The following is a 23,241-nucleotide window of genomic DNA, read 5'->3' as shown; positions in this document are numbered from 1 at the left end:
GGTTTTCTCCTGGCTTCTCTCATGTCTTTTTAATGTTGCCAGGGAGTTTCTGTATTACCAGGAATCTGGCATTGGGAGTAGAGGTGGTACTTAAACCAAAACTGCCACAATAGCAGATGCAGGTTTTCCAATTGGCTTAACCATTATGTCTAATGCCCACCCCAAGACTTCAGAACTTTTGGTATATAAACTCTCATCCCAGGGGTGGGTTTTTTGCCCACATGTTACAATGGTGTTTACAACTCCCACATCTTATATCAGACTATGTGGGTTCAATAACCAGCTCCTTCTACAAACTAGCTTCCTACTAACACAAACCCTTGGATGCAGGAGTGATGGCTCTAGTTTGTTAATTCAATCCTCCTATGTGGGAAACCTGGATTGAGTTTCTGGCTCCCAGCTTCAGCCTTGCCCAGCCCAGTGTATTGCAAGTATTTGGAGAGGATCTAACAGACGGAAGGTCTTTTTTAATTAATTAATTAATTTGAGAGGCAGAGTTACAGAGAAAAGGAGAGAGATCTTCCATCCACTAGTTCACTCTCCAAATGGCCACAACAGCTAGAACTGAGCTGATCCGAAGCCGAAAGCCAGGAACTTCTTGGGGTCTAACATGTGGGTGCAAAGGGCCAAGCACTTGGGCCATCTTCCATTGCTTTCCCAAGCCATTAGCAGAGAGCTGGATCACAAGTGGAACAGCCAAAACTCGATCTGGCACCCATTTGGGATGCCAGTGCCATAGGCAGAGGTTTAACCTACTATTTCACAGTGCCAGCCCTGAGGTCTCTTTTTACATGTGTGTTTCTCTCTTTCTGTGTCTCTACTACTTGCAAATACATTTTATAAAAGAAAACCTAGAGGCTGGTGTTGTGACATAGTGGGTTAAGCCACCACCTACCACACCAATATCCCATATAGGCATTGATTCATGTTCTGACTGCTCCAATTCCAATCCAGTTCCCTGCCAATGTGCCTGGGAAACCAGCGGAGGATGGACCAAGTGCTTGGGCCCCTGCACCCATGTGGAAGACATGGAAGAAGCTCCTGGCTTCAACCTGACCCAGCCCCAGCTGTTGCAGCCATATGGGGAGTGAACCAGTAGATGGAAGGTCTATGTCTCCCTAACTTTGCCTTTCAAATAAATCAATCAAAAGGAAGGAAAGAAAGACAAAACAGAAAGACAGAAAACCCAGTTCAAACTTACACAGTAAGAAACTTTCCAAACTCTAGCATAGCTTTTGGCAGCTTAAGGCTCGGTCTCTAGGATGACCCAGTCCCCTCTCCCCACCCACTCCCCTACACATATACATAGTGCCTACCAGAAGATGCTCACAGCTGAGAACAAAGTCTGATTTTGCAGCCAACACGTCCTTGATGATAGACCCCTAACCCTCTTTTCTTAGGCAAAGAACTGTAAATAAGTATATCTTATAACTCAGAAGAGCCCCTCTCTCTCTAGGGTCTGAGAGCTTTTCCTTTGAAAGGTGAAAGAAAAAAAAAAGTCCTCTATGTTCCAGGCTGCGTGGGAAGCACGGAATCCTGATTTAGGTAAGTGGCTAGTTAGCAGACAGTTATACTCACCACTTCCTTGTGCTCCTTCTCTGCCTCTTACATTCTAGTGACCTCTGCCTCCCAGAGAAGAGAGTGACTAGAAAAATGGCAGACAGGCCACTCCTGTGGGGTTGGCCCAGCAACCCCACAGTGACTGTCCTCAAGCAGCTGGCACTACGAGCAACCACATGTGCAGCAACACATGCCAGCAGACCAGCAACTCATGTTTAATAATGAGGAGGACATGCGCACCAGGTTTGAGAATGAGGTGTCTGACACTGCGGTCAATGATCAGGAGGGGGACATGGTGCTGTCAACCCCAGATCAGGAGATGAGAACACCTGTGGCTCCTCGCCTACTCACACTATGCCATCTTCCTTATGTGCTCTCTCATGGACACTCTGTACTTGCTGAACAACTATCCTGAGCAAAGGAGTTCTGCTCCAATGTTCTCATGAACCTAGGGGCCAAGAAGAAACACCTTCGCATGTCCACACAGAGGCAGCCTGCACAGAGCAGGAACCTACACACACAGAAGATGGGCACATCATGACTTAGCCAACACCAAAGATGGCTTGTATGAGGTTTTCCAGATGCCACAGTACTATGCAGCTGAAGCACAAGTCCTATGTTGCCCTTGAGCCTGGACAAGGGGAGATACGAGCCTCCCGGGTGCCACCAGACTACCTGGTGTCTACTGTGGGCTGCCAACCATAAGCTGGCCGCTCTGGCTCTTGCATGGGTGATAGGAAGATGAGACTGAGAAGCGAAATTTATCAAATTTCCACGCCTTTATGCCTTTGCTCCTCAGCCATATGCCTCTATGGCAACTGATGTCATGGTAACCAACAGGCCCACCTGGCTCGGCTAGCTGCCCAAGCAGAGAACTCAAAACATGAATTAACGCACTATAATGTCTCACCTACCATGAGTTTCCAACCATGACCTGCCCATCCAAGACACTCATATTACCTGCCATTTCATGATATCATGGGTCTGAATCCTTTCAAGTGGTCCCAAGTCAGAACAGTTATTTTCTTTCTAGAATTTTTCCTACACATGCAGAGCACCAAATACCATCTCACAGGTCATATGAGATCATAGGGGTCTAGTGCCAGACAACATTGTCCCTTCTACCTTTAAAATAATTATAATCCTAAGGTGAACACAGCACACTTTCCTGTATGAAATTCCCTGACTAGTCCATCATGATCACCCTCTTCTACCATCAAATCCACAGAATCTAGTATACAAGCACACACAGGAACACAAACACAAGCACACACTCTTAACACAGTCATCTAGAAATAAATAGCATAACTGCATTTCTTTTGAATATTTGTCTATATATAATGTTGCTAGATTTTTTATATTAATACTTGATTTAACCCAATATCCAAAGTATTTCAACATGTAATCCATATAAAATTACTGAGATAATTTGTAATTTTTAAAAATGTTTGGTTAATATGAAATACATATACATTTTATGAAGCAGCTGGGTCTCAAACCAGCACCCATATTGGATGCTGGCACTGTAGACAGAGGTGGCAGCTTAACCCTTTGTGACACAGTGCCAGCCCTACAATTTTCTTTATCCATTCATCCATCCAAGGATGCTTAGCAAAGATAAGTCCAAAGATAAGATACCTTGGCTATCTGGGATGCAAGTATTATCTCTTTGATATGCTGATTTTCCTTAGATATAGTCCCAGAAGTGGAACAGCTGGGTCACAAGCAGACAGATTTTTAGCTTTCTGAGGGAGCTCCTGTTTCACATTGTGGCTGTACTATGTCTACATATAATTTGTTCTAATGAAATATATTTTGTATTATTATCCTCACATATACAATCTGATATCTGAAATTCTCTTTGGAAAGCTGCACTATTGCAGTGGATATTTGGTACAGCAGTTAGGACACTGCTTGGGAGTACCTATGTTAGTGTCCCAGCTGCACTCTTAATTTCAGCTTCCTGATAATGGAGACCCTGGGAGCTCTAGTACTTGGGTCCCTGCCATGCATGTCAGAGACTCAGATTGAGTTCCAGGCTCCTGGCTTCAACCTGACCCAGTCCTGGCTGTTGTTTGCATTTGGGGAATAAACCAGTAAATGGAAAATCTTTGGCTGGGTCCCTCTGCTTGGTCTTTCAAGTGAAAAAGGTTTCTTTCGTTAATCATGGCCATTTCAGACCTCAGATGTTTCTGCATCACAGATACAGAAAATAACTATGTGACTGTTGAGCACAGGCCAATCCCACCCTAGCGGCCTGTGGGGCAGCAGGGAGATGCTAACATTGGCTTAGGAGGGGGTGTGGGGACTGTGGCCTGTTTAACAGTTAGTGGTCACACAGCAGCCTGCACCACAACTGGCCAGAACAGAGTATTTCTCATGGCCTTTTATATTTGTGCCATATATACATGTGTATATATTTTAAAATCTTGCATCAAAAGACATTTGGCATATTTGAACGTAGTCATAGACACATCCTGGATATGCTGTCTCACTTTAGTGCACAAAAACAAAAGGCTGAGCGATTCCTGCTGAGGATGTCCTAGAGCCAGTACACAAGGCTCAGGATGGTCCTAGAGAAACAGCGAAACCAGTCCTCCTTCCCAAAGAGATCAAGGAAAGATGACAGAGATCACAGAGCCAAAACAAAGTAAAATCAATCAGTTCAATTTAACAGAGTGACACCATTACACTCCACAGGTCTTTACCAGATGCCAGAAGGGTGTAAAACAAAAGTGTATCTAGATAATCTTCCTCCAATGTGTGGCGACCTTTCCCCAGAGCAAGTCTCCAGGCACTGTGCCGTGAACTGCCCATAGCATCATTAATTGCTCATGGAGAAACCTGGTAGAAAAAAACTGTTCTGATAGATGATGCCAGGATCTGTTGTTTTCACTGCCCTCAAATGCCCTCAACAGCCAAGACGGCGCCAGGCTGAAACTGGAGTACAATGCAGGTCTTCCGTGGGTGGCAGGAATTCAACCACTTGATCCATTTTCTGCTACCTGCCAGAGTGCGCCTTAGCAGGAAGCTGGAATCAGCAGAGAGGCTGGCACTGGAACCCAAGCTTTCTGATAGGAGATATGGGCATCCAAGCAGCATTTTAATTGCCACGGCGAATACTCCCACGTTTCCCATTTATTTGAAAGGCAGAAACAGAGCACCTGACAGGGGAAGATCTCTTATCTGCTGGTTCACTCTCCAAATGCCAAGCCTGGCTGAAGCACTTGAGCCATTAGCTGCTGCCTCCCAGGGGGTAAGATAGCAGGAAGCTGGATTAGAAACTGAGGACCTGGGACTCAAACTGGGCATTTCCATATGGGATGCACTTAAACTTAAGGTTCCTTTCACCCATTGTGAACCAGCTTTCCGGTCCAAGGTGTGAAATTGCATAATAAAGAGACTGTGCACACTGATGTTTTTAATCAAACAATCACTAGTTTTTATGGTTTGCTCATGTATCAGTAATTTCTTTTGATTGTGGTATCATAATTAAGATAAACATTTTTTCCTGATTAGTACTGGTAGCCAGTAAGTTAAATACTGGTATGAAAGAATTGGAACCAAACTAAAAATTGTGTGATTTTTACAATAAAAACCATATTAAACACAGTTTAAAAGAAAACACAACTATGAGAAGCACAATTTCTTATAAATAGTACATGTTCAAGTTGCTATACAGATTTTATACCTCAATGGGGAGAAGAGCCGATTCCAATGACTTTTTTTTTGTTAGTCCACATGGTTATGGATGCTTTTATTTTCTTTTGGGTGTGGACACTGAGTTTAAAAAAGCTCTTAGAACATGGTTTTCATTTCTTTCTACTGTATTTTAAAATCTGCTTTGTATGCCTTTGTAGGCTCTTGGCATTGTAATTTTTTAAAAAAAAACTTTCATTTATTTAAGAAGCAGAGAAACAGGAAGACAGAGCAAACACCCCCGACCTCCGCTACGCTCCCTAAATTCCTAAAACAACTACAGTGAGGCATTGGGAGGTCAGCCAAGAGCCAGAAAGTCAGCCCAGGCCTCCTGGTGGGGGGCAGGAACCCGATTACTTGAGCCATCATTCCTCCTCCCAGGGCCTCCTTAAGCAGGAAGCTGGAATCAGAGGTTGAGCCCGTTATTGAACTCCGGTATTTCCTGCAGGTGTCTTAATCACTAGGCTAAATGCAAGCCACAGCATTTTCTTAGTTACCTTCTAAAAATAGAAACTGCACATAACACGGGGCCTCAACTGTACCAGTTAGAGATCTCAGTTGCTCCTGGGTCAACTGCCTTACATTCATATTTTCTCCCTCCCAAACACATGACTTCTTATCCCACGTTCAACTTTGTAACTTAATTCAACAAATCATACTTAATATCCAGGATCCATACTATTGTACTACAATTTGTTTTCACAGCAACATATCTTCAGTTATTCACAATTTCACTTAACAAAAGGCCCGCAGAAGTGATTATTTCTATATTTGGAGATAAGGTTTTCACCATGAAATCAAATATATTATTTTCATTGCATACTCAGTTGTGCTTCCTTGTCCCATTGTAACATTGACCTGCTACCTCTATTTAAGTAAAATTTCACTGAAAATGTTTAATTGGTTACTTTTAGTGAGCTAGCCAAAGCAGCCCAACGATTATTCCACATTGCTACTTCCACATTTCTTCCTTAAATTCCATTTAAGTTAAATTTTTTATACTTTTCTCTAATTTTTAATACCACAAAGACCTCCCGAGTATCAAAAGTTGATATCCATTAAAAGTTAGCTTCTCACTTTCATAGAAAAACCAGATTGACACCTCCCCAAGTACAAAGCAATGACAAAAATTGATTTCCTATTTAGTCATAAGATAGTCAATGATATTCTTTCTTTTCATTAACAAAGACTCACTGCAGGCTTAAGCACTATTTCTGTGCTTAAGAATGTTTCTTAAAGTCCCAGCAACTAAAGACACTTGCCAAACTGAGTATACACAAAGTGTAGCATATTCTGCTCAAGACAATCAACGTCATCCACGTTTTAGGATGAGGAACGCACACATCGTGTCCCCAGGACATTTGAAATGAAGCCGGCGCCAGAAGGACCTCCTTTTACTACTCCATGAGCTGAGTGAATTTCTCTTCAGTAGGACCAATGTTTGTACTATACATAGTCTCAGAATTTGTGGCCATATGGGTGGGCGAACCCGAGTGGGGGGAAGAAATCAGAGGAGCAGCCTCTTCCGCAGCCCAGGCTCTTCCTCTGGCCAACAGGAAGTGCTTCCAGGCCCATCAGTGGGGAAGCCCTGTAGGCTCTCCCTACTTTTGCAAAAGCACAGGGCTTGGGGGGGGGGGGGGTGCTAGTGCCTCACAATACAAGACCCCAGTCTCCTCAATATTTTTTATTTTTTAATTTTTTGACAGGCAGAGTGGACAGTGAGAGAGAGAGACAAAGAGAAAGGTCTTCCTTTGCCGTTGGTTCACCCTCCAATGGCCGCTGCGGCTGGCGCACTGCGGCCGGCGCACCGCGCTGATCCGAAGCCAGGAGCCAGGTGCTTCTCCTGGTCTCCCATGGGGTGCAGGGCCTAAGGACTTGGGCCATCCTCCACCGCACTCCTGGGCCACAGCAGAGAGCTGGCCTGGAAGAGGGGCAACCGGGACAGAATCCGGCGCCCCGACCGGGACTAGAACCCCGTGTGCCAGCGCTGCAGGTGGAGGATTAGCCTAGTGAGCTGCGGCGCCGGCCTCACTCAATAATTTTTAAAAACGAGAACTAAACGCCCCCTGAAAATTTTGGGTCCTGCATTTCGAAACCGTAAATGCACGGGTGGAAAAGCAGCTGTATTGCTTGGAGGTCAAACCTTCATTAAAGGAAATGTTCCGTGGCTGAGGCTAAATTCAGGAGGGCCCAGCTCCTGTGGGAAGGGTGGCACGATTCAATCCAAACCCGCCAAGCCACAAACCCTCTGCAGCCACGTGATGGGAGAAGCCGAGTGGGGCCAAGGATCCGCTGGGGCCCCCTCTCGCCCTGTGGCCACGGACGCGGAAGGCCTCAGGGCTTTATCTGGGCAGGGCGCTCCCTGCACTTGCCGGTCAGAGCGCGAGTTCGCCGCGGCGGGAAAATTTCAGTCCCCCCACCCCATCCCAGGCCAAGTCCGCCGATGCGTGCCGGACACCAAGGCCGGCAAAGCAGCAGCCACCACCGCGCTGGGTCGCCCATCTAGCACCGTTTGTCCCACGCCCAAGTCTGGGTCGGCGTCCTCCCTCACCCGGGAGAAGAAAGGATAGGAAAGCCAAGGCCGGTAGACTCACCTGGCTGAGGCCGCTCGCCAGAAAGAAAGGCAGGACGCACCGCCATCTGTCCACCGCGGCCCCATTCACCCCACAGCGCCCCTGCTGCAAAGGACGCTCGCTTGCTCCTCCCCCACACTTGCTCTACACCGCTCCCCTGAGGGGGTGGGGGCTAAATCTTGGGGGAGGGGCGGGGCAGAGAATCCGGGTTCTGAGCCGTCGGCTCCGCCCAGGGGAGGAGTGGGACACTCAAGACCTTGGCAAAGGCTTGAAGGGGCAGGGAGAGGGGGACTTGGGAACGGCGGGTGGGAACCTACTGGTTTCCGTGCGAGTCGGGCCCCAGTTGCTTTGGCGCAAACGGTGACGGGAACGGAAAATAACGTGGAAAACAGACCGGTCAGCACTTGCCAAAGCCTTGAGGGGTAACAACTGGAATACGCGCAGTTTGGAACGGGGCTGCGTGCCTGGGAGTATCAGAGTCTTCCTTGCTCCTTCCGCTGGGGAGAGGCGGTCCCGCAAGCTCCCGCCTCTGGCCCAAGAACTCCAGGGAAGCGCCTCTCCCGCGGCCATCCAGGGGCTGCTGCAAGTCCGGCCAGCGCCACAGAGCCAGCCACTCGGAGGGCTGCCCGCCGGACTGCTGCCCTCCGCGCTACCCTCCTTCCTTATGAGGAAAGGAACTCGCTCCTCTAGCAAGATGTCGGTCCCCGCGTGGAGACACCTGTGGGGTATACAGTAAAGCCCGATCACCTGTGATGACGCCACTCGGGAGGATTCAGCGGAGGTGCAGCCGCCCAGCCCCTGTTCCCTAAGGACTGTGGGGGCGGGGAGAGCTGCAAATCCAGAGCCTTTCACGGAATCATCTGTAGGCGCCTAGGCCCATGGGAGAGCTGCAGGCTGCCGGCTTGCTCAACAATGCACTGTGAGGGTGTCCCTGTGGACCCTGCTTCTCTCCATTGACAAGGCTGTCCTGTTTAAGAAACCACAAATACACGAGTGTTTCAGCGACAGCTGAAGCCACCCCTGCCCAGGGCCCTCAGTGGTGTAACCCCTCATCAAGGACACCCCTCAGTGTCTGCCTCAAGCCCAGGACAGGCCAACTGGCCACTCACTGCTACCAACTCAGAATGCCCTGCCCCCTGCCCCAACTCCCCAGAATGCCCTGCCCCTCCCCCAACTCCCCAGCATGCCCTGTCCCCTCCCCCAACTCCTAGAATGCCCTGTATCCTCCCCACCCCCAGCTAGCTTCACAATCTCAGCCCCCCCCCCCCCAGGATCACCTGCTGGTCCCCAACTCACAGCCCTTTCTTTCCACCTGTCCCTGGTTGTTTGACCAGAGGAGGGTGGAATTCCCAAGGCACGGGGAGCAGACTAAATGGGCTCCTGGGGAGCTTTCTCATGCTCAGGCAGCTGCCCTATTGCACTTCAGGGCTGCCCAGGACAGCGTCCGAGTCCCAGCTGCCTTCATTTGGTGGGAGGGAGGAGTTCATGCTCTGCCACAGCTTCCCCACCTGGCCCCAGTGCAAAGGGAACAGAGCAGCCAGCGCCTTCCCAGCTGGGATCAGAAGACACAGCCCTGAGCTATGAATCTCAGCTGGCTGTCTGGGTTCCTTGTTCTATGCTTTCACTTTAGGGGTAATGGCCATTCGCCTCACAGGGAACCTACTCAAAGCCTGTTTTCTGTCCCTGCTCCCTGGACAGACACAGACTCAATAAATACTCACTGTGGCCAAAAACCCAGGTCCACAGAGGCTAAATGGCTTTGCCAGTGTGAACCTGAGGGGCACCAGATTCACAGGTGAGGGGCTCTCAGGCTGCAAATGACAAATGAGCATGAGACAGGATGCGCAGTATCATTAGTTGTGTAGGCAGGTGCAGATCAAAATCACCAGGAATTCCACGTCGCAGTTACTAGGATGGCCAGAATAAACACAAAATGCAAGGACAGACATTGTGGCACAGGTGGTTAAGCCACCACTTGGGTCCCCGGCATCCCATTCCCCAGTGCTGGTGTTAGTCCCAGCTGCTCCAGCTTCCTGCTAACAAACTTGCACTTCCATCTGTGTCACCGACATGGGTGACCTGGATGGAGGTTCAGGCCCCTGGCCTTGGCTGTTCTGGCCATTTGGGAAGTGAATCAGTAGACAGAAACTCTCTCTCCTTATGTGTGTGTGTGTGTGAGTGTGTGTGTCACTCTGCCTTTCAAATAAATAAGCCAGTGTTTGAATAAATAACTCATCGAATACATACATACATACATGCATACATAAAATGGAAAATAACTAGTGCGGTGAGGATGTGCAGATTGAAAGCCTCAGGGCCGGCGCTGTGGTGCAGTGGGTTAATGCCCTGGCTGGAAGCGCTGGCATCCCATGTGGGTGCCAGTTTGAGACCCAGCTGCTCCGCTTCCAATCCAGCTCTCTGCTGTGGCCTGGGAAAGCAGGAGAGGATAGCCCAAGTCCTTGGGCCCCTACACCCACGAGGGAGACCCAGAGGAAGCTCCTGGCTCCTGGCTCCTGGCACAGCTCCGGCCATTGCAGCCAATTGGGGAGTGAACCAGCAGATGGAGGACCTCTCTCTCTGCATCTCCTCTCTCTGTGTAACTCTGACTTGCAAATAAATAAATAAATCTTTTAAAAAGAGAGCGAGAGATTGAAAGCCTCGCGCACTGCTAGTAGGATAGTAAGGTGATGCCACCACTGCAGAAACAGGCTGGGACTCGCACTGCACTTGAAAAATGCAATCAGCACGTGACCCAGCAGGCCCACTGCTACACACACCCGAGAGAACTGCAGGCAGGGATCCACAGATGTGTACCTGAACGTCTGCCACCACACCATTTACAAAGCCCACAGGGAGAAGCCAGCCCTCAACTGATGAATGAATGTCTAGACAAAACGTGGAACATTCATACCGAGCTGTTGCTCAGTCACGCGAGGAGTGACCTTGTTGGCCTCAGAAATGGCTCCCCGGACAAAGGCCTCCTAAGCAGCCCCAGAATAAAGTTACCCTCTGACCTCCATGATGGGCAGAGTGGGCTCGCCTCCTTCTCCTCCCTTACAGAGTGCAGGCACGTGGTGCGACATGGACTAACCTTGACAACATGATGTATGTTCAAGAAACTAGACATGGAAGACTGCACCTGCATGGTCCGTTCACACCAAGTGTCCAGAAGAGGCAAGTCTTTGCAGAGCTCAGGTGAACCAGTAGCCGCCAGGGTTGGCAGGGGAAATGAGCAATGACTGCTAAGAGACATGACCTTCATGGGGGCCGATAGGAGTTCTAAAATTGATTGTGGTAATGCATGCACAATCTCATGAATCTGCTAAAAACTGGTGAATTGCACACTTTAAAATGGTGAATGCCACGACACTGAATTCTATATCCACAATAAAAATAAACCAGTACATTGATTTAGGAATGTTTAGGTAAAAGATGAATGGGAAATTCCATAATGTGGAGGCCTCGAGGTGCAAATTCTGCAACTCACGGATCAATCTTTCATCAAAAGTGTGTGAAACCGATCCTGTGAGTTCCCAGAGCACAGAGTGTGTATCACAGACATTCTTGCCGCAAACATTGTGCCCGAACAGGACAAAGTGCACATATTCTCTTTATGAAGGAACATTTTTCAGCAGGGATGCTTACATGGAAATGCAGACTGTGGATACTGGCACAAACAGCTCATAATCTGGTCTCTCATCAAAGGAGTAGCAGAGAAGAAAAAAAGGGGAACTGTTCTAGATTAAGAGAAGAATAAGAAATACTTGAACCAACGCTGTGTATAACATTTCTTTGGATCCTAATAAGAACATGTCAAGTTTAAGAGGTTTATTTTGTTCAAATAAGGCATGTGGACACAGGTGTGTTCATGTGCCATTAGGAATAATCATAATTTTTGATAGATGCAATGATGGTGTTTTGGTAATTTTTTCTAAAGCGCTTATCAGCTACAGTGTGTGATATAGTAGACTCTATGGAGTGTATAGCTGGTTAGGATTCATGAATGAAGTCATGTGATATTTGAAATACTCCAGCTCAAAAACTAGCAAATCAAGCATAATTGGTGGTGAAATGTCGATCAGTGGTGGAGCTGGTTCAGTAGGGATGGAGTCAGGTGTTGTTTGTCTCCAGAATTGTGGAACAGCTTAGTTGAGCGGAAGTACTCATTTTTTAGGCGCTTCCGTATCAGAATGTAACTGTGTGAAAGGGCGTTCTGACAGGACACCGCACTGTGGGCAGTCACCTGGCAGAATGGCATGAGCGTGACGTGTGCTGGCCAAAGGTGACTTTCATCAATTCCCTCAACAAATAGCTTTGAGCATCCACTATGTGCCTCACGTGTTCTTAACCCTGGAAGTACAGCCAAGAGACACAAAGACACTGCCTGCCCTCACGGAGTTCCTATTCTGGAGTGGGAGCCTGAGACAGTAAGACCCCTGGGACTCAGGTATCACGAGAGCCCTTCATGCTACGCAGTGAACTCGGCAGAGACGGGGAAAGGTTGGGGTGGAGCTGCACCTGCGGCCAGGACACGCAGCAAAGGACTGGCTGATGCAGCAACATCAGAGGACAGACCTGGGGGCAGCGGGTGAAGTGAGGGCCTGTGGAGAAGTGGGGGTGAAAATCGCAATGAGAGGCACTATCCTGTGCTTCCTGCTGATTTTTCCTGAAAATTTGTCCCTCACAAATGATAAGAGACCCTCACAAGAGCCTCTCACTTTAGGGGCTCGGTGCGGTTGTGTGAGCGTTAACAGCTACTAAGCCAAACTGTCATTTGACAAACCAGGGCCTGGCTAGGAACCCTGGTTGGAATCGCTACGTTAGGAGTTGGAGAACGTTTCCGGATCTGTGGATGTACAGTTTAAGGTTAGTGAATTCATTAACTTGAGCCCAAGGGGAGCAGAAATGGTTGACCAGTAGCTTTCACCACAGCCTGGACCTCGCCCAGTACAGGGTGACGTCACCGCACGTCACTATGGATTTCGTCACAGTGGGTTTGCGCTAGGAGGTCCGACCACCTTTAGGGTGAGGCTTGTGGCTCCTCAGGGTATGTAGTGGACGGGAGGCTTTCCCGTTGCTCCAGAGTCAAGGCTTTCTCCTCACGCCAAATTCCTCCTTAGGAGCGTGGTCTGTGTGCCTGACGAAGGTATTTAACACTATCTCTTTCCTCTTCAGGTCTCGGTGTTGGCAGGAAGCAGGAGTGAGACTGCTAGCCAGCGTAGAGCCAGGCTTCAAGAACACCGGTGAGGTATGTCACAGTGTTCTCAGTGGGAGTTTTACCCCCTTCCGCCAGCGCAGCTCCTTGTTTTTGAAACGTGCGCGCCTTTTTTGGCGGAGCAGGCCACTAGAGGGGGTGAGGCGGCGAGCGTGGGCGGCCCCGATGCTTCACAGGCTTGTGGGTGATGGAGAAGGGGCCCGGGTCGTGGCCGATCACCTCCAGCTCGATTTCCACCTGGCTTGCCGATGTAGGCGCCCGCCACGCTGCCCACCACCTCGGGCAGCACGATCGCGTCCCGCAGGTCACCACCCACGGCTTCTCCACGCGGGGCGCCGCCTTCTTGGGCTTGGGCAGGCACTTCCGTAGCCTCAGGCCAAGGCTCAGGTGGCGCCACTGCCGGGCACTGCACAGCCGCTTGAGCTGCAGCTAGCGCAGGTCCCGCAGCTGGTGGCGGTCCTCGCCAGCTAGATGAACTTGTAAAAGTTCGGCGTCGTCTTCTGCGCCCCTTCCGCCATCTTGTCTTGTCAGCTTCCAGGAAAAGCAGCGGCTCACGCTAAATGATCTCTCATTGAACTTCCTCTGGTGGTATTTGGTGTCATTGTACATTCAGTAGCTGTAACTGTTGAATATGGTGGTCGTGGGGGTTCTCCCTTTGCGATTACAAATAGCAACCTGTTGGGTCAATCCCAGCACCCCGCCCCGCTGTAGAGTCTAAGCTCGGAAAAGACCACGTTCTAACCAGAGGCGAGTGCCTTGAGGTTTACAAGCCTGACTCTCTGACATGATTTCCTCAGTGTGTGCTGGTGCCGTGCAGGTCTGGTAGAAATGGAGGGCACAGGAGGCATCGCTGTCTCAGAGCTGTGTCCTTAGTGCTCACCAGTGAGCAGAGGGGCAGCGTTATTTCAGCGTCCTGAGACCTTGTCAGGGCTCGCAGAGTAGCCTGATACTTCCATAGACTTTTGAGCTGGGGAAGAATTCCGGGTGGCTCCTGTTTGTCCAAGCAAGAAGCCAGAAACTCCATCTGGGTCTCCCACGTGGATGGTAAGGACCCAAGAACTTGCACCATCTTCAGCTGCCACCCAGGATCTTTAGCAAGGAGCTGAATCAGAAGCTCAGTAGCCTGGACTGACACTGGCCCTCCCACTTGAGATGCAGCTATCCCAAGTGGCAGCTTAACCCACTGTGCCACAACACCCACCCATTATATATAATTCTTTTCTATGTTATATAGGGCAAGCTCCCAGTTAACTTTCAAGGGTGAATAGCTTTCTTTTCAAATGATGTATTGTTTTGTGATTGTAATAACACATACTTATCATAGGGGATTTAGAAGGCCATGCAAGCTTGTTTAAACCATCATAAGATATTATTTGGAAATGTTTGTATATATTTAAACTCTTATGGGTCACATAGTTGGCACACACCCTCTCCTGGTCTCTTGGCTCATCTGGCTCAGCTTTCAATACACACCAGCTTCTTGTGCTTTGTACCATATCCTTTTGATTACGTTCTGTTAATCAAAAGCATTGGAGACAGGTAGAGGTAGGGACCAGGTGAGAAGATGGGCAGCATCATAAACCTTTGTGACCTCATCAGTGTGAATCTCTGACAGTAAGCCAATCATTTTCTTTCTCTCAGTTTCAATTTCCTCAGCTAAAAGAAGGGTTGAAATACATGAGTGGGTTTTTTTTGTTTGTTTCAAAGACTTATTTATTTATTTGAAAGAGCTTCAGAGAGAGAGAGAGAGAGATCGTCCATCTGCTGGTTCACTTCCCAGATGGCTGCAATTTCTGGGGCTGGGCCAAGCTGAGGCCAGGAGCCAGGGGCTTCTTCCAGGTCCCCTACTTGTGTGGCATGGAACCAAGTACTTGGGCCATCTTTCACTATTTTTCCCAGGCCATTATCAGGGAACTGGACTGGAACTGGAGCGTCCAGGGCACAAACTGGTGCCCATTAAGGGTTGGGGCACCACAGGCAGCAGCTTTACCTACTATGCCACGCAGCCAGCCCCAAATGAATGGTTCTTAAAATGTTATGGTCAAATACCTTTCTGTGAAGTGGTGAATGATGTGCAAATCTTTTTACAAATGTAAATATGGGGCAGGCATTAAGTGTGTAAGTTAAGACACTACTTGGAACAGCCACATACCATATTAGAGTGCCTGGGTTCAATATCTGCCTCTAGCTCCTGACTCCAGCTTCCTGCTAATGTGTTGTACCCTGAGAAGCATGATTGAGAAACTCAAATGGTTTGAGTCTCTACCACCCACATGGGAGACCTGGCTTGAATTCCCAGGTCTCTAGCATTTGGGGAGTGAATGGAAGAATTTGAGCCATGTTCTGCTGCCTTCACAGGGGGCATTAGCAGGAAGCTAAATCAGAAGTGTAGAGGTAGGGACCTGAATCACTGGCACCCTGATACAGAATGCTGTGAACCCAAGAAGCAGCTTAAGCCACTGTGCCACACATACAAAGTATGAAAGAAGTTGAAAATATTCTAGAGTCAAAAGTTGAGAAATATTTGGAATCTTTTTAAAATTGGAATAAAGTAAAACTATGTATGCTTGGCTATAGGTCTTGACAATCCTAGTGCTGAAGATAGTAAGTTAGTAGGTATACAATATGTGGTAGCTTATGTTTTATATGTGATATAGGTCAATTTCTCTTTAGTATCAGAGGGCACAAAAATGCAAAAATGCTACATTTCACCTGTATTTTACCACAATAAAAGAAATGATAGTGGAGTCGGCATTGTAGTACACTGGGTTAAGGTGCTGATTACAATACTAGCCTTCCATATTGGAGTGAACCAGTGCATGGAAGATATCTCCCCCTCCCCCACTGCTCTGCCTTTCTTTTGTGTGTGTGTGTGTTTTTAAAGATTTATTTATTTATTTACTTAAAAGTCAGAGTTACACAGAGAGAGAAGGAGAGGTAGAGGTAGAGGGAGAGAGAGAGAGAGAGAGAGAGAGAGAGAGAGGTCTTCCATCTGCTGGTTCACTCCCCAGTTGGCCACAATGGCCAGAGTTACACCTATCTGAAGCCAGGAGCCAGGAGCTTCTTATTGGTCTCCCACGCGGGTGCAGGGGCCCAAGGACTTGGGCCATCTTCCACTGCTTTCCCAGGCCGTAGCAGAGAGCTGGATTGGAAGCAGAGCAGCTGGGACTTGAATTGGCGCCCACATGGGATGCCGGCACTGCAGGCGGCTGCTTTACCCACTATGCCACAGCGCTGGCCCCTGCTCTGCCTCCTTTCAAATAAATAAATCTTTTTTTCTTGAAAGAGAGATTTATTTATTTATTTATTTATTTGGAAGTCACAGTTATATAGAGAGAGGAATAGCAGAGAGCTGGATCTTAAGTGGAGCAGCCAAGACTTGAACTGGAGCATGTATGGGATGCCAGCACTGCAGGTGGCGGCTTTACTTGCTAAGCCACAGCACCTGCCCCACAAATAAATAAATCTTGAGAAAAGAGGTGATAGAGGGGCCAGCGCTGTGGCACAGTGGGTTAACGCCCTGGCCTGAAGTGCCTGTATCCCATATGGGCACTGGTTCGAGACCTGGCTGCTCTACTTCTGATTCAGCTCTCTGCTATGGCCTGGGAAAGTAGAAGATGGCCCAAGTGCTTGGGCCCCTGCACCCGCATGGGAGACCAGGAGGAAGCACCTGGCTCCTGGCTTCAGATCAGCACAGCTCCGGCCCTTGCGGCCAATTGGGGAGTGAACCATCGGATGGAAGAGCTCTCTCTCTCCGCCTCTCCTCTTTCTGTGTAATTCTTTTTTTTTTTTCCAGGCAGAGTTAGACAGTGAGAGAGTGCGAGAGACAGAGATAAAGGTCTTCCTTTTCTGTTGGTTCACTCCCCAAATGGCCGCAATTGCTGGAGCTGCGCCGATCCGAAGCCAGGAGCCAGGTGCTTCTCCTGGTCTCCCATGCGGGTGCAGGGCCCAAGCACTTGGGCCATCCTCCACTGCACTCCCGGGCCACAGCAGAGAGCTGGACTGGAAGAGGAGCAACCGGGACAGAATCCAGCACCCCAACCGGGACTAGAACCTAGGGTGCTGGCGCCGCAGGTGAAGGATTAACCTAGTGAGCCGCAGCGCCGGCCTCTCTGTGTAATTCTTTCAAATAAATAAATAAATCTTTAAAAAAAAAAAAAAAAGACGTGATAGGGGCCAGCGCTTTGGCCTAGCGGGTAAAGCCGCCACCTGCAGTGCCAGCATCCCATATGGTCGCTGGTTCTAGCTGTTCCACTTCCAATCCAGCTCTCTGCTGTGGCCTGGAAAAGCACTAGAAGATGGTGGTCCAAGTGCTTGGGCCCCTGCACCTGTGTGGGAGACCCAGAGGAGTCTCCTGGCTCCTGGCTTCGGATTGGTGCAGCTCCAACGGTTGCAGCCAATTGGGGAGTGAACCATCGGATGGAAGACCTCTCTCTTCCTCTCTCTCTCTCTCTCTCTCTCTCTCTGCCTCTCTCTGCTTCTCCTTCTCTCTGTGTGTAACTATGACTTTCAAATAAATAAATAAATCTTAAAAAAAAGCAAAAAACAATGGGGCTTAAATCAAATGTTTAAAAAATGATAGTTCACATGGTATATTTATAGTCTGGCAAATACCTTATGCATGAAGTATCTATGTGATGATATTAATTACTCTTTTTCAGTCTTAATAGATTCCTGTGTGGACTAAACCAAAGTTGAAAGAAGTAAACAAAAAAAGAGACTTTTCAAAAAAAGGTAAGGCTATTATTAGATATAATTGTTTTATTTGTCAATTGAATCGCATCATCTTTCTCTTTGAAAGACCTTTTAAATATTGCTTCAGTTATACACTATTTTATATTTCTGGACCCAAAACATAACCACCAAAGAATTTGTTTTTCCTAATAGAATAGGGTTACTACCATCTATTATTTCTTCCTGCATCATTTTCAACAGATTTGGATGAAAAGCACTAGCTTTATTATATTAAAATGGTAAAGGCTATGAAAGAAAATCAGATTGTTGAAAGGTATAGATAGAAGCAATCAAACCTTAACAAATCCCCACTGCCTTTTTTTTTTTTTTTTTTTTTTTTTTTAAGTTAGGGGCTTTAACCCACTGCGCCACAGCGCCGGCCCCTAAATCCTCACTGTCTTTCTTCAGCTTTCATTTCCTGATAATGCGTAGATCCTTGGGAAAGCCTCAAGAAGGTTACCACTTCTATCTGCTGTAGCCTCTAAAGTCTGTCTTGTTGGTGGCAACAAATAACATAGTAATCCCTATGCTCTCTGTTTTGGGTGAGCTCAATTAGCTTCTTTGAATTTTCTTCTCAGTTTTAATGTGATACCCCTACTTCATGGAGGGTTGGTGAAATTTGAAATTGCCTGTTCTTTTCATGCTGTTAGTTACATAAATGACTGAACTAATCAAGCTATTTAAACATTTCCATGTTATTTACACCTATATTGACCTTTCTTAGAAACTAGGTGACCATTTTTCTTATTACTCCAAAAATTTCACAACTTCATGTAAGTTACTTAGGGTTTCTAAAGAAATATCTCAGCTCTTCCTCTTACTAGAATAGATTATAAGAGCTATAGCAGAAAGTGTTTGTATGAAATTTGTTTTGTATAAAAATGATGTTTTGCATTAATCTCTGGGGGTGAGCATTTGGCATAGCAGTTAATATGTCACTCAGAACACCTACATCCCATATTACAGTGCCTGAATTTTTGTCCCTTCTTTACTTTTGAGTCCATCTTGCTTGCTTGCTTTTTAAATATTTATTTGTTTATTTGAAAGTCAATGTTAGAGAGAGAGAGAGAGAGAATATCTTCCATCCATTGGTTTATTTCCTAAATGGTTGCGACAGCAGAGGCTGGGCCAGGCAGAAGCCAAGAACCTGGAACTCTATCCTGGTCTCTCACATGAGTGGCAGGTGCCCAGGCACTTGCTCTATCTTCTGCTGCTTTCCCAGATGTATTAGCAAGGAGTTGGATTAGAAGTGGAGCAGCTGGGACTCAAATTGGTGCCTATATGGGATGCTGGCATTGCAGGCAATGGCTTAACGTGCTGCAACACAACGCCAGCCTGTGATTCCAATTTTCTGCTAATACACACCCTGGGAGGCAGCAGGTGATGACTGAAGTACTTGGGTCACTGCCACCCATGTGGGAGACCCAGATTGAATTCTGGATTCCTGGCTTCAGCCTGGTCCAGTACGGACAGTTATAGGCATTTGGAGAGTGAACCAGATTTCTCTTTCTCTCTTTCTCTCTCTCTCTCTCTGTTGCTCTGCATTTCAAATAAATAAAATTGAATAAATAACCATTTTTTAAAAAGGAAAATGGTCATAATGGGTGGCCTGAGATTCAAGGAACCAAAATATTTTATTTGTTTCATATATAATATAATTGAGAGATTTCTTAACAGTATTTCCTTCAGTGTAAATTTATGGTGGTAATCCTTGCAGGTAAATGAAGAATTCTGAGAACAAGCGAAGACGTAAGAAAGGAAAGAAAAAGTCAAATAGCTTGAGAAAGAGGTGTAGGAGTACTGAATCAAGGTAATGAAATGAGATATAATTCGTGTCATATAACAGTGGGTTCTATGGTAGAAAATTATCTTGTTAGATTGAAGGGAAATATGACCAGAAACAGACTTTATGACAAATTCACATCTTAAACAACTCTGCAAATTTGATTTTACAGGACAAATCACTTCCAGGTGGGGAAGAAACTCAAGCATTAATCCCTTAAACTACCCCAAATGTCTTATGTCAGAATATACAAGGGTACCTCAAAAAGTTCATGGAAAAATGGAAAGAATATGTTTTTATTTTGGTTTAAAACAATTTTGTGTTTATATATACAGAGGATGTTCAAAAAGTTCATGGAAATGTACATAATGAAAACCTATGTATGGATTTCAAAAAATTTCGCACCAAATAACTATCTTTTAACTAATTCCACTTTCCACAGATGTTTTGAAGTACCCTTGTATTATACAAGCAAAAGTTTTTTAGAGGAAAACTTGTGACCATTTGAAGAATTTGAGTCTGCCTTTGTATTTGTCAGGCTCTCTAGAGAAACAGAACATATATACAAATATATATATATATAAATACATTATATATTGTATTTATATATGCATATATTTATGTGTGTATATATGTATATATGTATATATTTGTATATCTACATATATATGTATGTGTGTATATATATCTACACACACACACATATATAACACAAGCTACTGTTTCAGATCAAGTGCAGAGGCATTGGGAGAAACTTATGTCCAAGTTTGAAGGCAGTCAGTCTGGAAGAATTCTCTCTTACTAAGGGGAGAGTCAGCCTTTTTGTTCTATTAAGGACTTCAACTGATTGGATGAGGTCCACTCACATTATGGAGTACAGTCTGCTTTACTCAATATAACAATTTAAGTGTCCATCTCCTCCAAAAGCACCCTCATAGAAAGACCCAGAATAATGCTGAACAAAGTATTGAGATGAGGCATTATATGGCCCAGTCAGGTTGACATAAAATCAAGCATCACAAGTCCACCCGTTGTCAACTTGGCACCCCGTACCTATATCTCTTTAAACCGCACTTAATTTCTATGTAAAGATGATTTTAAAAAGTCATAATTCTGCCTAACTTGATACAACTATTCTGTGCATAACTGAAAACCACTGACCTCTTCTAGAGAAGAAGAAGTAAAGTCCTTGGGACATCTTTGCTCTTCTTGATATCCCATAACTTAAATACTATGATGTAAAATTAATACTGAAATACCATGATATAAAGTCCGCACATCTTATGTTACATGATAAGAGGATGAAAGAGGGAAGAAACAAAGATGTTTGAGATATATATGTGTACAGATGCACCCCAGCCTATACATCACACATATTCATTACAAAACAAATATCTGGGCATTCCATAGCCCAGTCAGATTAACAAATAAGATTTATAATCGTAACCATATTTACTTTCTAAAGTCTTCATTTATTTAATTGATTCCCAAAGCTAGTGTGTACAGTATTTTGTGCTGCATATTTTATTTTAATAATTTAAGCATTTGATTATTTCTATTACAGGAACATGAATCCGCAGTTTGATCATGAGTTCCAGCATTCCCTGCACTCTGTTCAAAGGCAGAGAGAGGGCCATCCCCACTACCATCTCTACCAGCACTACCTTTACCTGGAAGACTTCCTCTTCTTCCCCCCAACTTTCCCTGGAATAAGTTATGAATCATCATTACCATTATTACCTTTGTTCCAGGATCAGCGCTTCTACCACTACTTTTATTGGGGGATCTTCTACTCCGGGTTAATAACTTTCCTTAACTTCTGAAATGAAGCACAAATAAATGTGTAAATCTGAACTCCATGTATTTATTCTTAAACTGCATGACTTGATTCTCCGTGATGAGAATCGCTTGGTCAGGGTTGGGTATTTGGTGTAGCGGTTGAGTCACTGCTTGAGGTACCTGCATCCCAAATAGTCTAATTCTTTCCAACTCTTCTACTTCCAGATCAGCTTCCTATTAATGTACACCCCAGGTGGCAGCAGATGATGACCCAAGTACTTGAGTCATGGCCACCCATGTTGGAGTCTCAGATTGAGTTCTAGGCTCCTGGCATCAGCCTGGCCTAACCTTGGCTTGTTTGTCAGCATTTGTGGAGTGAACCAACAGCTGCAAGATTTTTCTCTTTCTATTTTTCAAATAAAAATAAATAAGAAAAATTTAAAAAAGAAAGAACAGTGAAATTAATTTTTTTTTCCAAAACATAATTAGTTGGTCAAAGGCAAAACTTTGACTAGAGTTCATGGCATCTTCTAGCCTTTGGTGATCTTCAAGTGTGAATAACTGCTATTCACACTTCAAGTGTGAATAATAGCTGTGTATACATAGTGCCATAATGTTTGAAAATATCCTGCTAATGTTTTTATTCCCTTTGTCAAAAACTCATCGTCTTATCTTCCTCTCTCATTATAGTGTCTCAATAACTGGAAATCCCATTGAGAATATGAAATTCATATAGAAGACAGAATGGAATTCATAAAATTATTAAAGATAATAATACTAGTTTCCTGGGGCTACCCTATAAATTACCACAAACTATTACCAAAACCTAATAGTTTTTGATATGCTACATGAAAATGCCACTTTCCTGAGAATTATTTTACTTATCATCAGATAATGTGTTTTTAACTTTTAAATATTTTTTAAAATTAGAAGTTGGGATTTTTCCAAAAAAGATTTATTTATTTATTTGTATGAAAGGCAGAATGACAGAGAAAGAGAGCGAGAGCGAGAGAGAGAGGGGGGAAGAGACAGAGAGATCTTCCATCTACTGGTTCACTCTCCAATGACCACAATGGCCAGGGCTGGGCCAGGCCAAAGCTAGAAACCAGGAATTCCGGCCAGTGCCACGGCTCACTAGGCTAATCCTCCGCCTAGCGGCGCCAGCACACCAGGTTCTAGTCCCGGTCGGGGCACCGGATTCTGTCCCGGTAGCCCCTCTTCCAGGCCAGCCCTCTGCTGTGGCCAGGGAGTGCAGTGGAGGATGGCCCAGGTGCTTGGGCCCTGCACCCCATGGGAGACCAGGAAAAGCACCTGGCTCCTGGCTCCTGCCATCGGATCAGCGCGGTGCACTGGCCGCAGTGTGCCGGCCGCGGCGGCCATTGGAGGGTGAACCAACGGCAAAGGAAGACCTTTCTCTCTGTCTCTCTCTCTCACTGTCCACTCTGCCTGTCAAAAAAAAAAAAAAAAAGAAAAGAAAAGAAAGAAAGAAAGAAAGAAACCAGGAATTCCATCTGGGTCTCCCATATGGGTGACAGCAAATACTTGGGCCATAATCTGTTGCTTTCCCAGGTTCATCAGCAGGAAGCTGGATCAGAAGCAGAGCAGCTGGGCCTGAAACTGACTCTCCAATATCGGATGCTGGCATCACATGCAGTGGCTTAACCTACTACACCACAGTGCTGGCCCCATAATGTTTTGTGTTTTCTTTTTAACTTATTTTAAAGATTGACAATGCCCCCATTAACTAGAAACTAGCTTTCTAAAGTAAAATATATTTATCCAGGCTACCATATGGGCAAATGACTCATCCATGTGTATAAAGCAATGAAAGTAGTAATGAAGAAGGAGATGGGAGAGGGAATGGGAGGTGGGATGAGAGCAGGGGAGGTATAGGGAAA

At 46.1% G+C, this 23,241-nt stretch overlaps 1 protein-coding gene and 1 long non-coding RNA gene across 8 annotated transcripts in view; one reads left to right on the top strand and one right to left on the bottom strand.

The window, feature by feature from the left end:
• LOC149119678 (uncharacterized) overlaps positions 1–8,982 on the bottom strand; it is a 119,999-nt gene extending 111,017 nt beyond the window's left edge. For all 4 annotated transcript variants that reach the window (XM_089324034.1, XM_089324036.1, XM_089324037.1 and 1 more), the window contains exon 1: positions 7,854–8,982. The gene's annotated coding sequence lies outside the window, so the exon portion shown is untranslated. The remainder of the gene's footprint in view (positions 1–7,853) is intronic.
• A 3,028-nt stretch (positions 8,983–12,010) lies between these two features.
• On the top strand, positions 12,011–21,560 carry LOC103351905 (uncharacterized). 4 transcript variants are annotated; one of them, XR_016227821.1, is made up of 6 exons: positions 12,011–12,279; positions 12,556–12,698; positions 13,008–13,080; positions 17,709–17,781; positions 19,499–19,591; positions 21,129–21,560. It is a non-coding gene; the product is annotated as an uncharacterized LOC103351905 (long non-coding RNA). The 4 variants fall into 4 exon arrangements; XR_007912079.3 differs by having other exon boundaries at positions 12,619–12,698; positions 21,129–21,559; XR_519526.4 differs by lacking the exons at positions 12,011–12,279; positions 12,556–12,698 and adding an exon at positions 12,798–12,879 and having other exon boundaries at positions 21,129–21,557.
• Positions 21,561–23,241: the final 1,681 nt, after the last annotated feature.

This window comes from Oryctolagus cuniculus, chromosome X (assembly GCF_051225735.1).
Source record: "Oryctolagus cuniculus isolate XC-2025 breed Fujian yellow rabbit chromosome X, ASM5122573v1, whole genome shotgun sequence".
NCBI lineage: Eukaryota > Metazoa > Chordata > Mammalia > Lagomorpha > Leporidae > Oryctolagus > Oryctolagus cuniculus.
Note: the sequence above shows the minus strand (reverse complement) of the source record. Positions and strands in the feature narration are given on the sequence as shown.